A 13885-nucleotide genomic window follows, 5' to 3' on the forward strand; every position below is an offset into this window, starting at 1 on the left:
ATTTATTCGTTGCTCGTTGGTGAATCACTTCGTCAGTTACTCAGAGTTTCTGAGAGCTTAGATAATGCGATTGAGCTTCAAGCGCCAAAAGATTGTGTTCTGTATTAATCCTCTTGATCTTAATTTATACTTGGCATCGGTACCAAAAAGAAGTCCTGCAGATATATGCACCTAAAGCCAAAAAAAATCACATAAAAAAAGATTAAAATAATGAAAAAGAAACACCATATATTCAAATATTTAGTGTGTACATACTAATATATTGCATACTTCGTTGTCCTCACCATCACCTCGTATACATCCCGTTATTTACGAGTTTTGCTTTTTGTTCTTTTGTTACTTCATAAAAACAAATTCTTATCTGTGAATAAATATGAATATCGATCTATCTATCTTTCTTTCTTCATACATATACGCTTTATAGTGATCGAACAGAAGAGCAATCAATAATAATTTTTCTATCTGCTAGAAATCTCGGGTACCGACGAATTCTGATTGTATTTTACTCCCCCCTCCCTCTCTTTATCTATCTATCTCTATCCATTGATAGATAGATGTGTATTGTATACTCTCTAAGTATTGAGTCCTTTCTCATTTAGTCATCGTTCGTTGTTTTTCTATATTTATAAAGTCACTAGAGTAAAAGTACATATATAATACATAAACACAGCAACGGGAGAAAGAAAAAAGTGCCTTTACAAGCTTGTTATTCACCCCGTAAGCTACTCATTCTTTTCGCTCAAGACCATTCATTGAGCGAAAAACTCCGAGTAGCCACAGATTGAATCAGCTGTTTGGAACATATGTACCATTTATTTCTTGACCTACTGATAATAAAAGTCATATCTTAAAAAAATCACATCCCTATAATGTGTAAACGAAACATTGTTGGAGGGCACATTGCATAATGTAATCATTTTGTGTAGGTGTTAAAATACAATCTTCCATGTTGTTGAACCCTTGGTCAGTTTTAATTGATAGGTTAGACCTGTTTATCTAGGGTATTCCCATCGTGACCATCATCTTTTCAGTTTTTTTTTTTGTATATAGTGGAATGCATTGTCAAATGTGTCCTTTATTTAGATCAGTGGTTCTCAAACATTTTTTACCTATGGACGCCTTTGATAACTTGTTCTAGTGGACTCCCATAGCTATTCGATGTTTAAAAACTAATCCTATAGCTCCTTCTTTCAACATTTCTATTTTGTTATTCACTCATTCACTTGTGTAGGTTAAACTATGTAAAATGTTAGAGAAAGAAACCTAGTAGTTTCTTGCAACAGATACATTTAAATCAAAACTTTTCATGGCCCCTTAGAATACTACTGTGTCCCCAATTTATTATTTTGCTAGTGTGGACCCCTAACAGTCTTGTATGGACCCTGGTTGAGAACCACTGATTTAGACGATAGTGTGCGACTTAGCTGCCATTTCTAGCTGCTCGAACAACCACGTAGAAGCGCCTTCGTTGACTGTTATAATACTGCTGTCTCGACGGGTAACATGTTCTGTACTCTTGACCTGTCTTTACATCTCCTCGCTTTTAAATATTAAGCAGATAACCATTTCTTCATATTTGGCGGGATTAGAAACTCTTTAAATTTCTAGTAGTGTAGTCCCAGTTCAGCCGTTAGCGAGTAAGACCCCGGATTTCAACCCCGACCACGATGTTTTTTTTTACATAATTCAATTCTTTTTTTTAATGATCGTGGGATTGTGATATGAAGATTTGATTGCTATTTTTAGTAGTTCAAGCGACCACTTAAAGGATTACTCCCTTGTTCCGGTTTTTGTTTTCTGTGCCTTTCTCTGTATAGCTCTCTCTACTATCCGTTTGTTTCCCCTGTTTTTCTGTTCATATATTGTATGTCTTCGTATCCCATATATATATATATATATATAATTATATCTACGGATATATTAATTTGGCTGATATTTTCTGTATCTAAGTATGTTGACACAACAGAGACGACGATCGTCGGTATTGTATTGTGTAATCACCAATTACAGATGTGATTTTTTTCGATTCCAATTTTTGTTTTCTTATGCTCCGAATTTTTTGAAATTCCAAACGATATTGGGATTTACGCATCGTACATGAGGAATTTCCTTGGATGTTTATTCCTACTTGCATTTATTGATGCCTGATGGTTAAGTATAGTTAACCAAATTCGTTTAACATAAAATGTTTTATTAATGGTGTCTAGCTGGACTTTTTAATCCCTTATATATATATATATATATATATATTATATATATATATATATATACATGTATATATATAGGAGTGGCTGTGTGGTAAGTAGCTTGCTTACCAGCTACATGGTTCCGGGTTCAGTCCCACTGCGTGGCACCTTGGGCAAGTGTCTTCTACTATAGCCTCGGGCCGACCAAAGCCTTGTGAGTGGATTTGGTAGACGGAAACTGAAAGAAGCCCGTCGTATATATGTATGTATATATATATATATATATATATATATATATATATATATATATATGTGTGTGTGTCTGTGTTTGTCCCCCTAGCATTGCTTGACAACCGATGCTGGTGTGTTTACGTCGCCGTCACTTAGCGGTTTGGCAAAAGAGAGCGATAGAATAAGTACTGGGCTTACAAAGAATAGGTCCCGGGGTCGATTTGTTCGACTAAAGGCGATGCTCCAGCATGGCCGCAGTCAAATGACTGAAACAAGTAAAAGAGTATATTTATACACACACGCACATTCATTATAATCATTGTTAGTATTCTTGTCGATCTAATACTATCTTTACAGCTTTATTATTAGCCTTGTTTTCTTCTTTTTTTCCCATCCATTCAAATCAATATGCTACGTATCAGTTCATAAAGAAAAATATACATTCTGTTTATAGATCCATCGTATAACCATATGTATATAAACACCCCTCTCGTGTGTGTATGTGTAACATTCTAGGGATATTACATCGCAGTGACATTTAGTTTATAGACATGTTTATAACACTACTCTCCTAGATATATTACATATACGTGTAACATGTCTAAGATAATTTTTAGGGATATATATATATATATCTTTGTAACATTATCATATAGACGTGGACAACACGACATGCACGTACATGCATAAGCACTTATACATGTGAGCACACAGGCATATATAGGTAGCTGGATCTTTGTTTTGATGAAGATTCATTTATTCGATCCACTGAATTACGCACTCATTGAGTTAGCTTGTAAAATAGCTGTGCATTCCACAGATATTTGTATCTTTTGAATTACTTGTATGATCCATCTGATAAGCTTGTCAGGTTTTACCCAATTTTCACTTAAGAGAGTAGAAGGTATGGGCGAACCCTAAGCGATAGGAAACGACATTTGCCCTAGATACCATGCATTGGGATTTAACCCAGGAACTCATGGTTGTGAAAGGCTTCTATAAGTCACATGAGACTCGGAAAGTGTAGAGTCAAGCTCTAAATGGCAGTCCAGGAATTGCCCAAGCTCTCTTGGTTCTCTTCTGATTGTCTGCATTCATTTCCAACACATGAATCTTTTCCCCACACAACTGTTGCCAACAGCAACTACCTGGTCATTGGATCTAATCTTTCACTTTCTTAACCCTTTAGTATTCAGATTATTCTGGCAAAAATGATGCTTGTTTATTTATATTGTGCTGAATTAATCATCTATCATCTTGTAGTTTACAGATTTCAATTATGTGATTGTTTAGTTCTAAAATGACATTGTAGGGTAGGTGTGAGAGGCCTAATCTGCTCAGTTTCAATATAAAACTGGGGGAATATTTTGGCTGGATATGGCCGGTTTGAATGCTAAAGAGTTAAAGCACTATTCGTTTGCTCCTTAGTACTTCTTTCAGCTTTCCATGTTATAGCTGATCGTACACACTTCATTGGTATTGCCAACATATGGGTATCCTCATCATATGCTCCAGCCACTGCAGTTGGCACTGGGTGATGATGATCTCAGCTCTTTTGCAGTTGGTCTCTGCAAGCATTACACACTTGTGTTAGGTAATTCCCAGATGCAATGGAAATGACTTATGTGGAAGAGCCCAAGGACTTGATGTGACAGCTGTAGACCACATAAGCTTCACATCTGTATAGGGCAGTGATATAGACTGCATTATTATATAGTGACCTTTTGTGGAGGTAAAAGACGCTTATGTAAAAGTCTGCATTAATGTCTCCAAAAGACAGTTGATGTCTGTTTAATACAGGTCTAGATGTTAGTCATCAGTGCTATCATCTTCAGAGACATCATCGCTCCACAAATATTTGAAAGCTGTTACCACTGACAGCTGTTCATTACCAACAGTAAAAGTATAGAGAGTGAGTGAGATTCCATTGGATGATCATTTTAGTCTTGTGGTATTGATAGATAACCCTATGCTACTGTGTTTTCACTACCACGGCTAGGACAGCCTGAAGCTTTTTCTGAGTAAGGGCCACAAAAACAGAGTGGTCTGCATATTGCAGCTGTTAGACCTGTTTTTTATGGAATTTGGTAGTTGTATGGCGCTTGTTAGTGTTATGGTTGCCTTTTTGTTTGAAGCTCATTGCTGTGCTGCTAATTCTGTGCATATGTGAAATCTTGAACTTTTTTATGGCCATCTGTGCAGACATTCTATTGTGTAACCAGCAGAGCTCTCTTTGCCCCATGACACTTTTCCTGAAGCTGCTGGGCTGTGCAAATTGTTAACTATACTCATCATCATCATCATTTAATGTCCGCTTTCCATGCTAGCATGGGTTGGATGATTTGACTGAGGGCTGTAGAAACTCTGCCAGATTAAGATTGGAACCTGGTGCAGCCATCTGGTTTGCCACTGAATCTATATTGCAATTCATCCAAACATCAGCCAAGGCTGGGGCAATGGAGTAACTGCTACTCGCTACATCAACCAAGTGTTGAGGCCTCATATTGTCATACTTTGCCTGTCATTGGAATCACGTGTTCCAACACAACACCTGTGCCCATACTCCAACAGCACAGCATCCAGACACTGCCATGGCCTACCCTAAGTCCGGACTTGAACCCCATAGAGTACCTGTGACACGAAATTCAAAGAAAGCTATATGACATCTGCAGCACAACTCACTGCAAGTTTTAACAGTGTGTGGGCTGCTATCCCCATGGCCTTCATCAATCATTTGGTGCATTCAATGTACAGAAGATGCCAGGCTGTAATTAACAGTAATGGTGGTCACACAAGATATTGAGTTCATCTCTTTGGATCCAGGACACTCTGTCATCACCCTGTGACACCAGGTGATGTCAAACATGTTTCAGGAGATGGCGTTTTATCATTAGGAAAGAACACTTTCTTTCACTCTCATTCTCTCTCCACTCCTTTCATTCACTCAATCTCTCTAAATCTTAGGGGCTCTCAAACTCCTGAACAAGCTGCATCCAGGCGAGCATCAAATGCTCTTGGCAACAGGAAAGAAAGGGCATTAGAAACGCCTGAACAAGCTGAATCTTGGAGAGCTTCCAAATGTAGTCAACATGAGAAGAGTAAGGGATTCAGAATCACTAGGGCAATCAGAAACCAGGAGAGCTTCCAGTGTTGTCCAGCAAAGAAGATCAGGACAGAATGCAATCCAATTTGAGAAACTTGCTTTTTGATATGAAACCAATCAAGACTACTCCTCCCTACCTATTGTAATTGTTAGGGAGCTAAACAAAGAATGCAGCTATTGTGGAGCATTGAAGTTCAAGGATGAATCTCAAGGCCTTTGTTGCTCCAATGGAAAGATCAAGCTCCAGGACTTTCCAGCTCCACCAAAACCATTCAGATCATTGTTGGTTGGATCCACCCGCGAGTCCCAGGATTTCCTGAAGAAGATTAAAGCTTACAACAACGATTTCTTTTGGAGCAAATAATGCAGCTCTGCCTGAATGGCAGACCACATTCAGAATCCAAGGACAAGTATACCATCGGATTGGCAGTCTGCATACTCTGCCAAATGAACCCCAGAAGTTTTTCCAAATCTATTTTCTAGGTCACCAAGTCCAAGCTGGGACAAGAAATAATCTCTTTTGGGATTTGAAACTAAGCACAATTCTGGAATTACAGGAATTTCTTCACCAAAGAAATCCATATGTTCAAGAGTCCAAATCTGCTCTCCAGAGAGATGGACTGGAGAACTGTTGGAGAGCATGACAGAAGATTCAATGCACTCGCTACCAATGAAGTATCAGTACTCATTGCAGGTCAAAACTTAGAAGAAAAGAGACATAGTGATAGAGAAACAAAGTGGATCCCAAAGGAAAGTTGCTGAAACTCACAGGAGTTATGATGCTCTCCAGTATCCACTTAATTTCTGGCAAGGGCAGGATGGCCATCACTTCCTTCTGAAGCAATTAGACCCTGAACCTGAGGAAACTATAAGAAACATAGTTTTAGCACAAGACTTCTATTGCTACAGAATCACGTTAAGAGTCAACAACCTCAATCACTTACTGAGATGCAAGCATCTCTTCAACCAGTTCTTGGTTGATATGTATGCAAAACTCGAAATGGAGAGGTTGCTCTCTATCACATGCCACCAATAAGAACTTTAAGGGGAAAGCTGCATTCACCTCCAAGATGCTGTTCAAAATGATGGCAACCTACTCAATACTGGAAAGCAAGTCATTCTTCCATCATCATTCATAGGAGGTGACAAGTACTTGCATGAGAAGACTCAAGATGGAATTATATATGTCAGAAATTTTGGGAAGCCTGGCCTTTTCATTACCTTTACCTGCGACCCATTATGACATGACATAAATAGTAATTTGATAGAAGATCAATCTGTTATTGTTCAGCTTTAATAAAATTTAACACATTGAGTGCCATGTAGATAATATATGTATACACGGCACTTTACAAATGTGCTATATATATATATATATATATATTGTATACATGTTTTCTCATTGCAAAATGAACTGTATACAGCTACTGTATACAACTGAAATACTATACGAATTTGAAAAAACCCACATGTGGTGCACAGGACTGATTTACACATTACCCCTTGGCACTCAGTGTGTTAATTTGTACTCAATGCATGAATTGTCATTGTTGGGCCCAAGGCCCAATCAAGAACCCTTCGCAGGAGCTAGCTTACAAGCTGCCTGCTTGATATAGGGCAGCTTTTAAGCTAGTGTTATATACCCTTGAGTTAGGGAATGAAGCATTGCTACAATTTTCATTACTATTAACTTTCCATAAAAAATGGTAAACAAATAACTAGATAAGAAAGAAAGCAAAAGATGTTTTTCAGGGAAAGTGAATAGGAGACGGACAAAGTTAATAGTCATGAAAATTGTAGCAATGCTTCATTCCCAACTTGAGGGCATGTAACAACATGACCGCCTAAACTTGGGATCTTTAGCGAGATACTACCTTATGTATGGATGCACCTGATGTGACTCAGACTGCAAAATGGATGCAACAAAACATGTAGAATGGAGTTCCACCCATAAGGGAAAATAGCAGGATGGGTTGAAATGATTGGTGTACAAAATAAAGATTAATACCAAATCCATCTTTTAGTTACTTAATCAGTTATCATTATCTCGACTGCGATATACATGAGAAATATTTGAAGGATCTTGGGAATAGGAAATTCGCTAGCGGTCCCCAGCTAGTATATCCCTGTTGGGAGAACGTCTTGTTTGCCGTAGATTTTCCACAGACGCAGGGACAGGACGGGTTGAAGCCGCCGGTTGCCGGATCAGACGCTCCTGTTCACCAGAGCTCTGATACCTCAAATTGCCAGGCCTGGTCGGCGTTTGTGAGAGATGCAGCATTGAGGATGAATGAAGCCAGCTCAACCCACCCCGGGTGAATGCTGAAGAAGAAGATCTTGACTAACACTGCATAGTTCTTGAAGTAGCTCCAACGGAAATACACTCCAACTGTGGATGACACCAGATAGCCTAAACCGTGCCAGTGCTCTCTACTCAACATTTCAACAAACTAATCGACATATACCCATTAGTCCCAAATATTACACATACATATATATATATATATATATCAAATGAAGCTGATGATGGATAATTGTCAGCTCATTAAAGCTGTTTCTCATGCATTTGTAATGGAAAAATGAGAATATAATTCCATTACAAAAAACTGTAATCATCAGATGAAATGTAATTTTACAAACAAAAGAATATCCTAAGAATACAGCCGGGATGTAGCTGAAGTCTGTCAAGGCTAACTATGAGATGGAGTAATGTTCTCATTCTTCTAGTAAAAAATGCATGAGGAACAGCTGTAATAAACTGACAATTATCTATCATCTGTTATTATTCATTTGATTATAATACACCAAGAGGATTTACAATTTGTTGGGCACCCTAGAGTATACCAACAACATACAATTCAGCATAATGTGTGCTTTGGACCAGCTCCTAAGTACTAAATATTCATAGGGTTGGTTATCTCTATGTACATAACTGGAATATCCTATTTGATACTTAGCAACCATAGTCTAGAATCACGGGTGTATCCAAGCCTGCCTAGTGCAGCATATCATTTCAAGTACCCGATTCTACCTGAATCCTTATTTTATTATATACATACATATACATATTTACACACATGCATGTGCACACACACACCCAATTACATGTATGTAATATAATTTTTCTGAATCTTCAGATTTTAATATGCTAGACCACTGGTTTTAAATTGATATTAATCAAATTAATATTTAATTTTTCAACCTTATTATTTTAAATTTAAATTTATATATACATATATATTACAGACACACACATCATATGTGTGTATCCATTAAAGCAAAAAATAAAACAAAAGTGAAATCAAAATTGCTGATGTGGTTGATGGCAGTACCGTCTGATTGACGCTTGTGCCAGTGGAATGTTAAAAGCACATCCAAACGTGAGGTGTAACTGGCCCACTTGTGAGTGCCCCTCATTCATTGGACAATGAACTTTGCTTCTGAAGACCTGTTGAGACAAGTGAAAACAAGTGAAAATCACTGATGTGACCAATGACAGTACCGCCTGATTGGCATTCATGCCAGTGGAACGTTATAAGCACATACGAGCGTGATCGTTCCCAGGGCCACAGATTAACTCCTGTGCCAGTGGGATGTGAAAAGCACCATTCGTGCGTGATTGTTGCCAGTGCTGCCAGACTGGCTCCTGTGCAGGTAGCACGTAAAAAACACCTTTCAAGCATGGTCATTGCCCGGACCTCCTGACTGGCCCTCGTGTCAGTGTCATGTAAAAGCACCCACTACACTCTTTGAGTGGTTGGCATTAGGAAGTGCATCCAGCTGTAGAAAATTTGCCAGATCAGATTGAACCTGATGCAGCCTCTGGCTCACCAGTCCTCAGTCAAACCATCCAACCCATGCCAGCATGGAAAGCAGATGTTAAACGATGATGATGACAATAGTGTTCAGTTGGGGAAACAATTTATGAATTTTACAAGGCTTGAGTGAACTATCATATTGTTGTATTTTGCTAATCTGGAATGTGTGGTGTGCTATGTATGGATTTATAGTTAGTCAATAATTGTTTAGGACTTAAGTGTTTTCTGTCTTAAGAAGGAAACCAATCCTTCTCTTTGCTGTTGTTCATCTGATATTGTGAACTTTGAGGATTCTTACTGATCTTCCATTTTTATTTCACGCAGTAAGACATAGCATTACTATGTCAGTCCTGATTCAGAAATATTCTATAGAATGGGTGTATTGTAAAGAAAATATGATTGAAGGAGAATTGGCTGCTACTTCTGGCAGGTCTAGCAACTATGTAGAGGATCTCATTTGTCTGTGTCAATGTTGTCATAATAATTGTATATGCAAAATATTCAGTGTATGAATGAATGTGGAAGCACTCCGTCGGTTCCGACGACGAGGGTTCCGGTTGATCCGAATCAACGGAACAGCCTGCTCGTGAAATTAACATGTAAGTGGCTGAGCACTCCACAGACACGTTCACCCATAACGTAGTTCTCGAGGATATTCAGTGTGACACAGAGAGTGACGAGGCCGGCCCCTTGAAATACAGGTACAACAGAAACAGGAAGTAAGAGTGAGAGAAAGTTGTGGTGAAAGAGTACAGCAGAAATCACCACCATCCCCTGCCGGAGCCTCGTGGAGCTTTTAGGTGTTTTCGCTCAATAAACACTCACAACACCCGGTCTGGGAATCGAAACCACGATCCTATGATTGCGAGTCCGCTGCCCTAACCACTGGGCCATTGCGCCTCCACTATGAATGAATAGACATACGAGAAATAACAGCCAGATCTCTTATCAACAAAAGAGTACATATAACCATAAAAACCCATGTAATTTATGCACTTGTTTTGCAAAAATAACAATAAACTTTAGTGGGTGTGTAAATTACATGAGCAGATCATTTCAAGAATTTTTTAGAAATTTTTTTTTGTTGAAAAAAGACGTACAAAGCTTAAACAGCCAAACCGGAAGTTGACCCATTTAATGTCAGAATAGGTTTTTACAGAAAAAAATAATTATAATGAAGTTGACTTTTATATATGCAGGACGATATAATGCTTACATTTTCTGTATAAATTTACTAAAACCATTAAATGGTTAACTAATTTTTGAAGTCTCATGTGCATGCTGGTAAACATGGTCTGGGCCATATTTTACATTGCTTTGAGTTTCCACCTATCGCAATGGAGCACTATTGACATACATAGTGTTATGGATATTCCTGACTGAAAAAAAATGTTTTGATATGGGTAATCTTGATGTATCATTTTATTTTTGCCTGTTTATTACTAGGCACAGTTTTTAGTTTGTTGTACTGTTTATCCCAATTTCAAACATTAGCTTCATTAACATTAAAATGCCTTCTGGCAGCTCTATTGCCATGTTCAAATTGCATATTCAGCATATCTAATTTCTCCTTTGCAGTAAATGATTCATAATATCTGCCCATACTGACAATAATGGTAATGAGAAATTTTAAAGTTTGCTTGTCATTTTATAAGTGTGAAAGTGGTTAAAATTTCGATACCCCATATCAAAGGTTCCAACAAGAATAGGCAGAAAAGAATTCTTTTTACATAGTCAGTTTGATTGGTCACCTTCCTCTGTCAGTCTAGTAAAGTGTCATCCAAACTGATGTTTATTGGTAATTAAGCTTAATTTGCAACATCTGTGTGTATTTATCAGCTTTGGTAATTCTTAACAACTTTTCCTGTGATCGCAATTTGAGAAGACATACAGCAGTATGCTAAAGATCGAACATAATCTCTTTTGGGCAAGAAATGTAAAATAAAGTTTATTATAAATGACACAAACACTTTGTAATTTAATAGCTTTCAATGTGATACCTGTTAAACAGAAATTATTTTTATATAATGAAAATTTAATAAAATCTAATCATAAGTGAAATTATGCTAAATACAACTAAATTGAAAACCTTTTTCCTTCTGACTATATCGGTAATTCTGAAAACTTTTGGGTACGAATTTTACATGAGCAGAAGCTTTTTTTAAAACAAATTTTATCCTGAAAATCACCTGGATAAAATACACAGGTGCACAAATTACATGGGTTTTTATGATAACCCTTTAGCATTCAGGTTTTTTTGTTGAAATGTATTGTTTATTTATCTTTTACTTGTTTCTGTCATTAGACTATGGCCATGTTGGGATACTGCTTTGAATTTTTTCTTTTTTGTTGACTGAATTGACCCCACTACTTATTGTTAAGTTTGGTATTTATTCTATCGATCTCATATGCCAAACTGCTAGGTTAGAAGGATGTAAACACACCAACACAGGTTGTCAAGTGGTGAAACCCAGGGGATGGTAGACACACACACACCTGGAACCATGTGGTTGGGAAGCAAGCTTCTTATCACACAGTCCCACATTGTTTTGAATTATACATTATCTTGTAGCTTCAAGATTTCAAAGATGTGTTTGTATATTTTTAGAATGACATTATAGGGTAGGTATGAGAGATTGACTCAGGTCAGTTTAAACATGAAATAGGTAGAATATTTGGGCCAGGTATGGCTGGATTAAATGGTGAAGTGTTAAATAATGTGGACCTAGATACACTGCATTTAATAAAAGGTAATTTTATGATGTTGCTATGAGTTTACCAGATCTCCCTTATCTGTGATATTTTGCTTTGACCCACTTTTAAAGTGTGGTTAGAAAGCCAGGCTGTATGAATGGACCATAAAAACAATGGATAGACTAAATACCATTTGATCTTTGTCTAAAAATAAAGTACCACAAAACACACCCAGCTTGCTTCACATGCAGGTATTTTAAGTCAAAAATAACTTGCGTGTGGAAAATGTCTCTACTTTGATGCAGTATGAAATTCTTGTACATATTGGCACAGGCGTGGCTGTGTGGTAAGAAGCTTGCTTTTCAACCATATAGTTAGTTCTAGGTTCAGTCACAGTGTGTGGCACCTTGGGCAAGTGTCTCCTATAGCCTTAGGCTGACCAAAGCCTTGCGAGTGGATTTGGTTAAAGGTACTTCTACATTATCGCTGTTACCGTTTCTCATGTTTAAGAGTTATTTCTTTGTTCCTGTATGTTCGTTATCTGGGGCTGTAGACAAATGTGTATATATTAAAGTGTAATCACTTTTGACTAGAGATAATGGATATGTAGCTGTCAAAAGGTTTCTAGAATATTCAGGAAATGTTAAGACCTAAACCTCACTGGCTTCCTGTAGCTGGATGATCTCAACTTCTAATACTTTACATTTATACACTTAGCCAACCAAAGCTGACTACCTCAAAGGAGAGTGTATCCACCGACAGCTTTTCAGTGCGTTCAAAAATCACATACCATCACCCCCAACTTCCATGACAGATTAGGGCCTGGAATACTCCAAACAGAGGCATGACATGTCGCTTAGTTGAATTAGCCCATCATTTACTCCACAAATGTTTTGTTGTCAATGCTGCACTTTCCTGTATCACGTGTTTCAACATAACTGTAATATATATATACAAACTATGCCATTTTAACCCCGAGCAACACCTGATATCTCTGCTAGAAAATGATAATCAGATGGTGCAATGTCCTGTGAATATGGTGGGTGGGGCATCGTTTCCCATTCAAACTGCTCCAGCCTTTGGAAGGTCATCCTGGCTGCATGTGACTGAGCATTATCCTGATGGTAAAAACATCTTTCTTATTGAAACCAAAGATGGTAATTTTTCTTCTAGTTCTGACTTAAGCCACTCAGGCTGCTTGCACTAGATCTCTTTTATCATTTGGTTTGGGTTAAAGTGGACTAAACCTTTCATATCCCATCAAACAGATAAGAACACTTTACGTGGGTGAAGATCTTCTCTAGCCTGGGGTACTTCCTCTACCCACTGTCTTCGGTGCTTCAGGTATTTATAGAGAACCCATTTTTCGCCACCAGTCCCTATTTGGTCCAGAAAAGGTTTATTTGTGAGATATAACAGCAAAAAAGAGCACACATTCACTCTCTGTGCATGATTAGACTTAGAAAGTTTGTGAGGAACCCATTGACCCAATCTGCTGACTTTTCCGATGGCATGCAGGTGTCAATGAATGGTTGAATGACCAAATCCAAGCTTCTCTGCTAGTTCCTCAACAGTTACAATAGGATCTTGTTTCACCAGGGTTTGCAGGACATCCTCTTCAAGCTCTACAGATCTTCCAGAACAAGGCTCATCTTCTAGGCTGTAGTTTCTGACTCAGAATTACTGGAACCACTGTTACACTTATTGTCCAATCCCCCTATACTGCATTAATATTCCTTGCACTTTTTGTTGCATTGTTGTCTTTATTAGACTCATAAAGCAAAATATGCTGAATTTACTCCTTTGTCATTTCCAATATAGCTTTGAAAAAATAGCTGTTAAAATTGAACTGC

The 13885-nt window shown here is 37.8% G+C and overlaps 1 protein-coding gene across 3 annotated transcripts in view; it reads left to right on the forward strand.

The window, feature by feature from the left end:
• Positions 1-13885, forward strand: part of LOC115224726 (pre-mRNA 3' end processing protein WDR33) — an 86948-nt gene that overhangs the window by 541 nt on the left and 72522 nt on the right. The window lies entirely within an intron of this gene.

This window comes from Octopus sinensis, linkage group LG26 (assembly GCF_006345805.1).
Source record: "Octopus sinensis linkage group LG26, ASM634580v1, whole genome shotgun sequence".
Classification (NCBI taxonomy): domain Eukaryota; kingdom Metazoa; phylum Mollusca; class Cephalopoda; order Octopoda; family Octopodidae; genus Octopus; species Octopus sinensis.